Below are 8,667 nucleotides of genomic sequence, written 5' to 3' on the forward strand. Positions count from 1 at the left end.
TTCCTTTGGTTCCTCAAAGGGATACTCCTTATTGGTCACTGAACGTCCCAGGAGGTCTTCCTCACTAGGATTCACGTTCTCCTCCTCCTCTTTGGGTTCGGCCACATCATGTAAGGCTATGACCTTGCACTCTCTTTTTGGATTTTCTTCTGTATTGCTTGGAAGAGTACTTAGAGGGATTTCAGTGACTCTTTTACTCAGCTGGCCCACTTGTGCCTCCAAATTCCTAATGGAGGACCTTGTTTCATTCATGAAACTCACAGTGGCCTTAGATAGATCAGAGACTATATTTGCTAAGCTAGATGGATTCTGCTCGGAATTCTCTGTCTGTTGCTGAGTAGATGATGGAAAAGGTTTGCTATTGCTAAACCTGTTTCTTCCACCATTATTAAAGCCTTGTTGAGGCTTTTGTTGATCCTTCCATGAGAAATTTGGATGATTTCTCCATGAGGGATTATAGGTGTTTCCATAGGGTTCACCCATGTAATTTAACTCTGCTATTACAAGATTCTCAGGATCATAAGCTTCTTCTTCAGAAGATGCCTCTTTAGTACTGTTGGATGATTCCTTCAGAAGTGTACATGAACTGGTTATTTGCAACCATGTCAATGAGTTCTTGAGCTTCTGCAGGCATTTTCTTTAGGTGAATGGATCCACCTGCAGAATGGTCCAATGACATCTTTGATAATTCAGACAGACCATCATAGAATATATCCAGGATGGTCTATTCTGAAAGCATGTCAGAAGGACACTTTTTGGTCAGTTCCTTGTATCTCTCCCAAGCTTCATAGACGGATTCACCTTCCTTTTGTCTGAAGGTTTGAACATCCACTCTAAGCTTCCTAAGCTTTTGAGGAGGAAAGAACTTGGCTAAGAAAGCCATGACCAGCTTATCCCAAGAGTTTAGGCTGTCTTTAGGTTGAGAGTCCAACCATATTCTAGCTCTGTCTCTTACAACAAATGGGAAAAGCATAAGCCTGTAGACCTCGGGATCAACCCCATTGGTCTTAACAGTATCACAGATCTGCAAGAATTCAGTTAAGAACTGAAAGGGATCTTCAGATGGAAGTCCATAAAACTTGCAATTCTATTGCATCAGAGAAACTAATTGAGGTTTCAGCTCAAAATTGTTTTCTCCAATGGCAGGGATTGAGATGTCTCTTCCATGTAAATTGGAATTAGGTGCAGTAAAGTCACCAAGCATCTTCCTTGCATTGTTATTATTTTCGGCCATTCCTCCTTCTTTTTCAAAAATTTCTGTCAGATTTTCTCCAAAGAGTTGTGCTTTAGCTTCCCTTAGCTTCCTCTTCAGAGTTCTTTCAGGTTCAGGGTCAGCTTCAACAAGAATGTTCTTAGCCTTGTTCCTGCTCATATGAAAAAGAAAAAAACAGAAGAGAAGAGGAATCCTCTATGTCACAGTATAGAGATTTCTTTATGTGAGTAGAAGAAGAAAAGGAATTCGAACACAGAAAGAGAGAGAGGGTTCGAATTTTTAAGAAGAAGAGAAGTGTTAGTAGATAAATAAATAATTAGAAGGAGGTGAGAGAGAAGAATTTTTTAAAAATAAATTAAAATAAAAAAAATATTTTTGTTTTTAATTTAACATTAAAATTAGAATTCGAAAATTAAGAAAAGAAAATTGAATCAAATTAAATTAAATTTAAAACAATTAGTTAATTTAAAAAAGGAATTTTGAAAAAGAGGAAGGTGATTTTCGAAAATTAGAGAGAGAATTAGTTAGGTAGTTTTGAAAAAGATATGATTGAAACAAAAAGATAGGATTAGTTTGAAAAAGATTTGAAAATCAATTTTAAAAAGATAAGAAGTTAGAAAAGAAGTTAGAAAGGATTTTGAAATTGATTTTTTTAAAGATGTGATTGAAACTTATTTTGAAAAAGATTTGAAAAAGATATTTAAAAAGATTTGATTTTGAAATTAAAGTTGATTACTTGACTAACAAGAAACTAAAAAGATATGAGTCTAGAGTTTAAAGATTGAACCTTTCTTACTAGGCAAGTAACAAACTTAAAAATTTTGAATCAATCACATTAATTGTTAGCATTAAATTCGAAAATATGAAACAAAAATAAGAAAAAGATTTTTGAAAATTATTTTGAAATTTTTGAAAATCATAAAAGAAAAATGAGAAAGATTTGAATTTTTTTGAAAAGATTTGAAAAAGATAGAATTTTTAAATTGAAAATTTGATTTGACTCATAAGAAACAACTAAATTTTAAAAAGTTTTGAAAAAGTCAACTCAAATTTTCGAATTTGATGAGAAGAAAAAGGGAAAGATATTTTTTTGATTTTTGAATTTTTAATGATGAAAGAGAAAAACATCAAAAAGACTCAAAACATGAAAATTATGAATCAAAACAAGAAAAATATGCAAGAACACTTTGAATGCAAAGATGAACACCAGGAACACTTTGAACATCATGATGAACATCAAGTATGTATTTTTGAAAAAAATTTTCAATAAAAGAAAACATGCAAGACACCAAACTTAGAAATTTTTAATATTTAGACACTAAGAATTCAAGAATGCATATGAAAAACAAGAAAAGACACAAAACAAGAAATTTTAAAGATCAAACAAGAAGACTTATCAAGAACAACTTGAAGATCATGAAGAACAAGAAAGAAACTCAATGCATGTGTTTTCGAAAAATTTTTTAAGAAAAATAAAAGGATGCAATTGACACCAAACTTAAAAATTGACACAAGACTCAAAAAAGAAACACAAAATTATTTTTGATTTTATGATTTTATTAAATTTTTTTTTTGGATTTTTCGAAAATTATTTTGGAAAAATGACAAAGAAGAAAATTTTTTTTGTATTTTTTGAAAATAAGAAATAAAAAGCTTAAAAAAAAATAAAATTACACAATCTGAGCAACAAGATGAACCGTCAGTTGTCCAAACTCGAACAATCCCCGGCAACGGCGCCAAAAACTTGGTGCGCAGAAATTGTGACGGTTCCATTCCTTGGTAACGGCACTAAAAACTCAATACGCATGTTCATAATCTTAGTTCTTTGTCACAACTTCGCACAACTAACCAGCAAGTGCACTGGGTCATCCAAGTAATAAACCTTACGTGAGTAAGGGTCGATCCCACGGAGATTGTCGGCTTGAAGCAAGCTATGGTCATCTTGCAAATCTCAGTCAGGCAGATTCATATGGTTATGGAGATTTAAAGATAGAGATACTTATGTAATTCATTGGTGAGAATTTCAGATAAGCGTATGAAGATGCTTTCATTCCTCCTGAATCTCTGCTTTCCTGTTGTCTTCATCCAATCATTCATACTCCTTTCTATGGCAAGCTGTCTGTTAGGCATCACCATTGTCAATGGCTACATCCTGTCCTCTCAGTGAAAATGGTCCAATGCGCTGTCACTGCATGGCTAATCATCTGTCGGTTCTCGATCATACTGAAATAGGATCCATTGATCCTTTTGCGTCTGTCACTACGCCCAGCACTCGCGAGTTTGAAGCTCGTCACAGCCATCCCTTTCCAGATCCTACTCAGAATACCACAGACAAGGGTTAGACTTTCCGGATCTCAAGAATGGCCGTCCATGGATTCTAACTTATACCACGAAGATTCTGATTAAGGAATCCCAGAGATACTCATTCAATCTAAGGTAGAACGGAAGTGGTTGTCAGGCACGCGTTCATAGGTTGGGAATGATGATGACTGTCATGATCATCACATTCATATTGAGGTGCGAATGAATATCTTAGAATCGGAATAAGCTTGAATTAAATAGAAAAACAATAGTACTTTGTATTAATTCATGAGGAACAGCAGAGCTCCACACCTTAATCTATGGTGTGTAGAAACTCTACCGTTAAAAATACATAAGTGATGAAGGTCCAGGCATGGCCGAATGGCCAGCCCCCAAACGTGATCTAAACATGAAACTAAAGATGTTCCAAAAGATGTAAATACAATAGTAAGAAGTCCTATTTATGCTAAACTAGTTACTAGGGTTTACAGAAATGAGTAAATGATGCAGAAATCCACTTCTGGGACCCACTTGGTGTGTGTTTGGGCTGAGCATTGAGCTTTACACGTGTAGAGGCTTCTCTTGGAGTTGAACGCCAGTTTGTAACCTGTTTCTGGCGTTTAACTCTAGAATGCAGCATGGAACTGGCGTTGAACGCCAGTTTGCGTCATCTAAAATCGAGAAAAGTATGGACTATTATATATTGCTGGAAAGCCCTGGATATCTACTTTCTAACGCAATTGAGAGCACACCATTTGGAGTTTTGTAGCTCTAGAAAATCCACTTTGAGTGCAGGGAGGTCAGAATCTAGCAGCATCTGCAGTCCTTCTTCAACCTCTGAATATGATTTTTTCTCAAGTCCCTCAATTTCAGCCAGAAAGTACCTGAAATCATAGAAAAACACACAAACTCATAGTAAAGTCCAGAAATGTGAATTTTATTTAAAAACTAATAAAAATATACTAAAAACTAACTAAATTATACTAAAAATTATGTAAAAACAATGCCAAAAAGCGTATAAATTATCCGCTCATCAACAAGTAAATTTTTAAGTTTGGTGTTATGATAACACGTCATTTTAAACAATTTTTAAAATTCTTTTTCATTCATTTTCACAGGTTTTAATCAAATTTCTTATGTTTTTTAATGAAATTTCATAAATAATCAAATATTTAGAGTTAGGATAGTGCTTCTGTGTTTTCAGAAGTTTTTTGCTATAAAACAAGCAAGAATCAATAATTTTTCACAAGAAAAATAAAAGAAGAGCAAAAGTGTGGCCTAAGAAGTCAAAATCGTGCCCTAAAGACACCAAAAACTTCAAATTGCATGCACACCCGGTGGCCATGCTTACACGCCCGGTAGCCATGTCCTTGGTGTAAACCCTGCATAATTAATGAATAATTAGTCAATAAATTAAATATTAATCAAAGAAATTAGAAAATAAAATTTTATAGTTTAATGAGGAAAAATTAATTAAAATATAAATTTTGACACTAATTTTAAAAAATTTGGCCCAAAATTGGGTCTAAACAGGCCGAACCGATCGAACCGATCCCAAACCGGACCCATGGCCCAACCCACAAAGCCAAACACACTTAATAAAACACCTTCTTCCTCCTTCATTCAGCAAGAAATGCTGAAACATGTCTAAGGAGAGAACAGCTTGAGAATAACTCTAACCCTCTACTAAATTCCACATAACTTATCGCTCCGAACTTCGATCGCCATACCGTTTGCGGCCACGTATCCACTACGTCGAGATCTACAAAGCCAGTACTCCATTAGGTAAGAAAGTCACAATTTTATTTTTGATTTTCTCCTCCCCAATTTCAAAAATTCAATGTGTGAGGTGTTGAGATCTTTGGTTTTGGATGTTATAGGATCCGATTAGTTTGAGGAATTATTGGGTTTTTGTTAACTTGAGGCACAGTTAAGGTAATGACTCTCATATCCTAGTAAATTCCTTGTTTATATGTGTTGGGGTATTGAAATTTGGTATATAAATATGATAATATGTGTTAGGTAGTGTATATATAGAATTTTTGGAGCATGATTGAGGAGATGGAAGCTTGATTGGGAGCATTGAATGCTGAATTTTGGTGGTGAAGTTTGTGAACTTGCTTAGTTGGGTTGTCTTTGAGCTATATGAGGAAATCGGCCAAGGTATTTTTTTGATTTTTTGTATGTAATATATAATGTCTTGTGAAAACTTAGGCTAGACGACTTAGGATAAGTTGAACGGTATGTTTGATGCATGTTTAGTGGCTTTGGTTAATGCAATGTGTGTTGAGTTTGCTTGTGGATATTTGGAGTGTTGGCTAATGATATGAATGTGGCGGATAGCTGATGAGATGATGGATTGAATGAATAATGGTAATATGTTAATGTTTGAATATGAGAATGTGTTGATTATGAAATTGACAATTGGTGAAGTTGTTTATGGGGGTGTTATGATATGAATGTTAAATGATAAAATGTGAATTTGATATGTGTTGGTGTTGTTTGAATGCTTGGAATGTTGGTATTGAGTTTAGAATTGGTAGAAATAGAGGTTTGGGAATTTTTGAGAAAAATTAATTTTTGTCTAAACTTTTTTTGAGCCATAACTCAGCTTTCGACTCCCAAACTTTTTCAAACTTGTTTCATATGAAAATTAGATCTGTGAAGTTTATGACGTTCGAAGAATGAATTAAAAATGATTTATAACGAAAGAGTTATGCGCGTCAAAAGTTGGGTAAGAAAAAGCATTTCTGCAACACTTATCAACTCTTTGAACATTCTGAGGGGTTTGCGTACGCAAGGGGCACACGCGGTGTAGCTGTTTAGTTTGGCCAAACATGCTCACATACGCAGGAGTGTGTCGCGTACGCAAGGAGTGAAAAAATTTTTGGCTCGCGTACGGGGGCAAGTACACACAACGCGAGCATTCATTTCTGTTCAGTGGGGATCGCGTACACAGACATGAGTCGCGTATGCAATGCACCCACGCATACGCAGCAACATGCACGCAAAGCAAACAGACCATGCGAGCCAAGGAGACTCGTGTACGTGGGCAGATCTCGCGTACGCGAGTTGGGAAAATACACTTCTGCGTACGCGGGGCCTTGCTTTTCACCAAGTTGGATTTTGTGTTTTAAATATGATTTAAAACCTTTAAACCTCTATTTTTACCATTTAGATCCTAAGTATTAGTCCTAAGTATACTAAAGAGATTAAGCTATGAAAATGGGATAATTTAGAAGTGAAGTAAGTTTGAAATATGGTGAATTATGTATGAGAAGTGCAAAGATATGAAGTATATATGATGTTTATGGCCATAATGAATGATTATGAATGAATATGAATGATAATGTGGCTTATGCACTTCTTTTATCTGAGATACGAGTTTTCCTGGGTAAGAGCAGTGGCTTGCCACCACATGCTCCAAGTTTAGACTCGATACTCTGTTGACCCTACGTCGTAAGGCTGACCGGGCACTTTAACACCTTGGGAAGGTTCCCCCAATGAGTAGAATTATAAATGAGAAAAAGCTACGCATAGATTCTTGGGGATGCGCGCATGAGGAACTATCCAGGGTTTAGTAGCCGTACATGTCGGGTTGGCTTTATAACTGACAGATGAGACTCATCAGCCATAGGACAGGCATACATCATATGCATATGTTTGATTTGCCTATTTGTGCATTAATTGGGAGTGCTTTTATGAATTAGTATGCTTAATTGCTATACTTGCTACTTGCATTACTTGTACTCTAATTATGTTTGCCATTGTTAGTTGTCTGTGTCGTTCCACCGGAGTTGGAGGATTGGAGGAAGGCGGAGGATTGAGGGTTTTAGTTAGGGCATGGTTAAATTTAAGAACCTTAGAGGACTACCCCATTTATGGTTTTTGTTTCAAATCTTTAAGTTTCATAATCTAAGTGTCAGAGTTCTAGGATTCCCTTTGACTTTTTCGGGACCTTATATCTTATGTATGTGGCACCATTACCATAATGAGAATACGGATATTTGTGTTTTTCAGGTGCAGGTCGAGAGACACCTCGCTAGGCGTCTGGAGATCTCTGCAGCGAAGTGGGACATTTGGGATATTATATTTTGTTTTGTTTAGACATGTCTATATGTATAGAACTCTCCTTATATATATGTTTTACCTTATGCACCTCATAGAGGTTTTATGGAGAACTAGGATTTCATTTGTGTATTTTAGGACTTGGGTAATGTATGCATGTAAATATCTTAATGTATGTATGTCAATATCCTTTGGCCAGCCTTAGCTTCGCAGGCTGAGTTCGGAGCTTGAATATTATGTATTCTTGACTCTCTACTCTCAATGTCTATATATGTATGTATATGTACCTATACTTTCTTCATACGCAAGTAACGTCATCTCTGAGCATTGCGCTTTTAATTTCATGATTTTGCTTTAACTATCCTTCAAGCCTCCTCAAATATTATATTCTTTGAATTACAATACGTATATATATATATATATATATATATATATATATATATTATTTTAGAGGTCGTAATACCACACCACCTCTATTTTACGACTTAAGCATAAAGCTCTGTGTGGTAGGGTGTTACACCTAACCCTGACTTTTTCCTACTCAAGTAGTCATAACTTGAGCTATAGACGTCCAAATGAGGCGGTTCCAGTTGCATTAAAAAGAAAACATCCAGAGCTTCAAAATGATATGCATATATTTATAGTGAAAGTTTTGTTTGAGCCATGCACCACTATCATCTTTTTGACGCAAAAAATTAGCACCCCAAGCATCCAAACATGCACGCCCAGAGGAAAAGTCTCACGCCCGGTGGCCATGTACTTCCCGCCCGGCATGTATAACCCCTGAAGGTATATTTTGGGCTTAAATTTATATATGCAAGCCCGGTGTAAATACAATTCTAACTCTCAGAATGCGAATAAATTTAAGACCCAATCTCAATTATCCACATCATTAGAAGATTAGTTATTAATTCCTTCTAGAAACATAAAAGATTTAGTTGTTAGAATTAGATTTGAATTATCATTTTGATTTGAATTTGAAGTAAGTAGTTAGTTACCTCATCTTTCTTTCCCAAAGATAAGATTAGCTTTAGTTTTCAATTTGAATATTAGAATTTAGGATATATAAATGAATCTTGTTTACT

At 35.3% G+C, this 8,667-nt stretch overlaps 1 non-coding gene across 1 annotated transcript; it reads left to right on the forward strand.

The window, feature by feature from the left end:
- The first annotated feature begins 733 nt into the window (after positions 1-733).
- On the forward strand, positions 734-841 carry LOC112731952 (small nucleolar RNA R71). Its single transcript, XR_003167699.1, has one exon. It is a non-coding gene; the product is annotated as a small nucleolar RNA R71 (small nucleolar RNA).
- The last annotated feature ends 7,826 nt before the right edge of the window (positions 842-8,667 follow it).

Source organism: Arachis hypogaea, chromosome 12 (genome assembly GCF_003086295.3).
Source record: "Arachis hypogaea cultivar Tifrunner chromosome 12, arahy.Tifrunner.gnm2.J5K5, whole genome shotgun sequence".
Classification (NCBI taxonomy): Eukaryota; Viridiplantae; Streptophyta; class Magnoliopsida; order Fabales; family Fabaceae; genus Arachis; species Arachis hypogaea.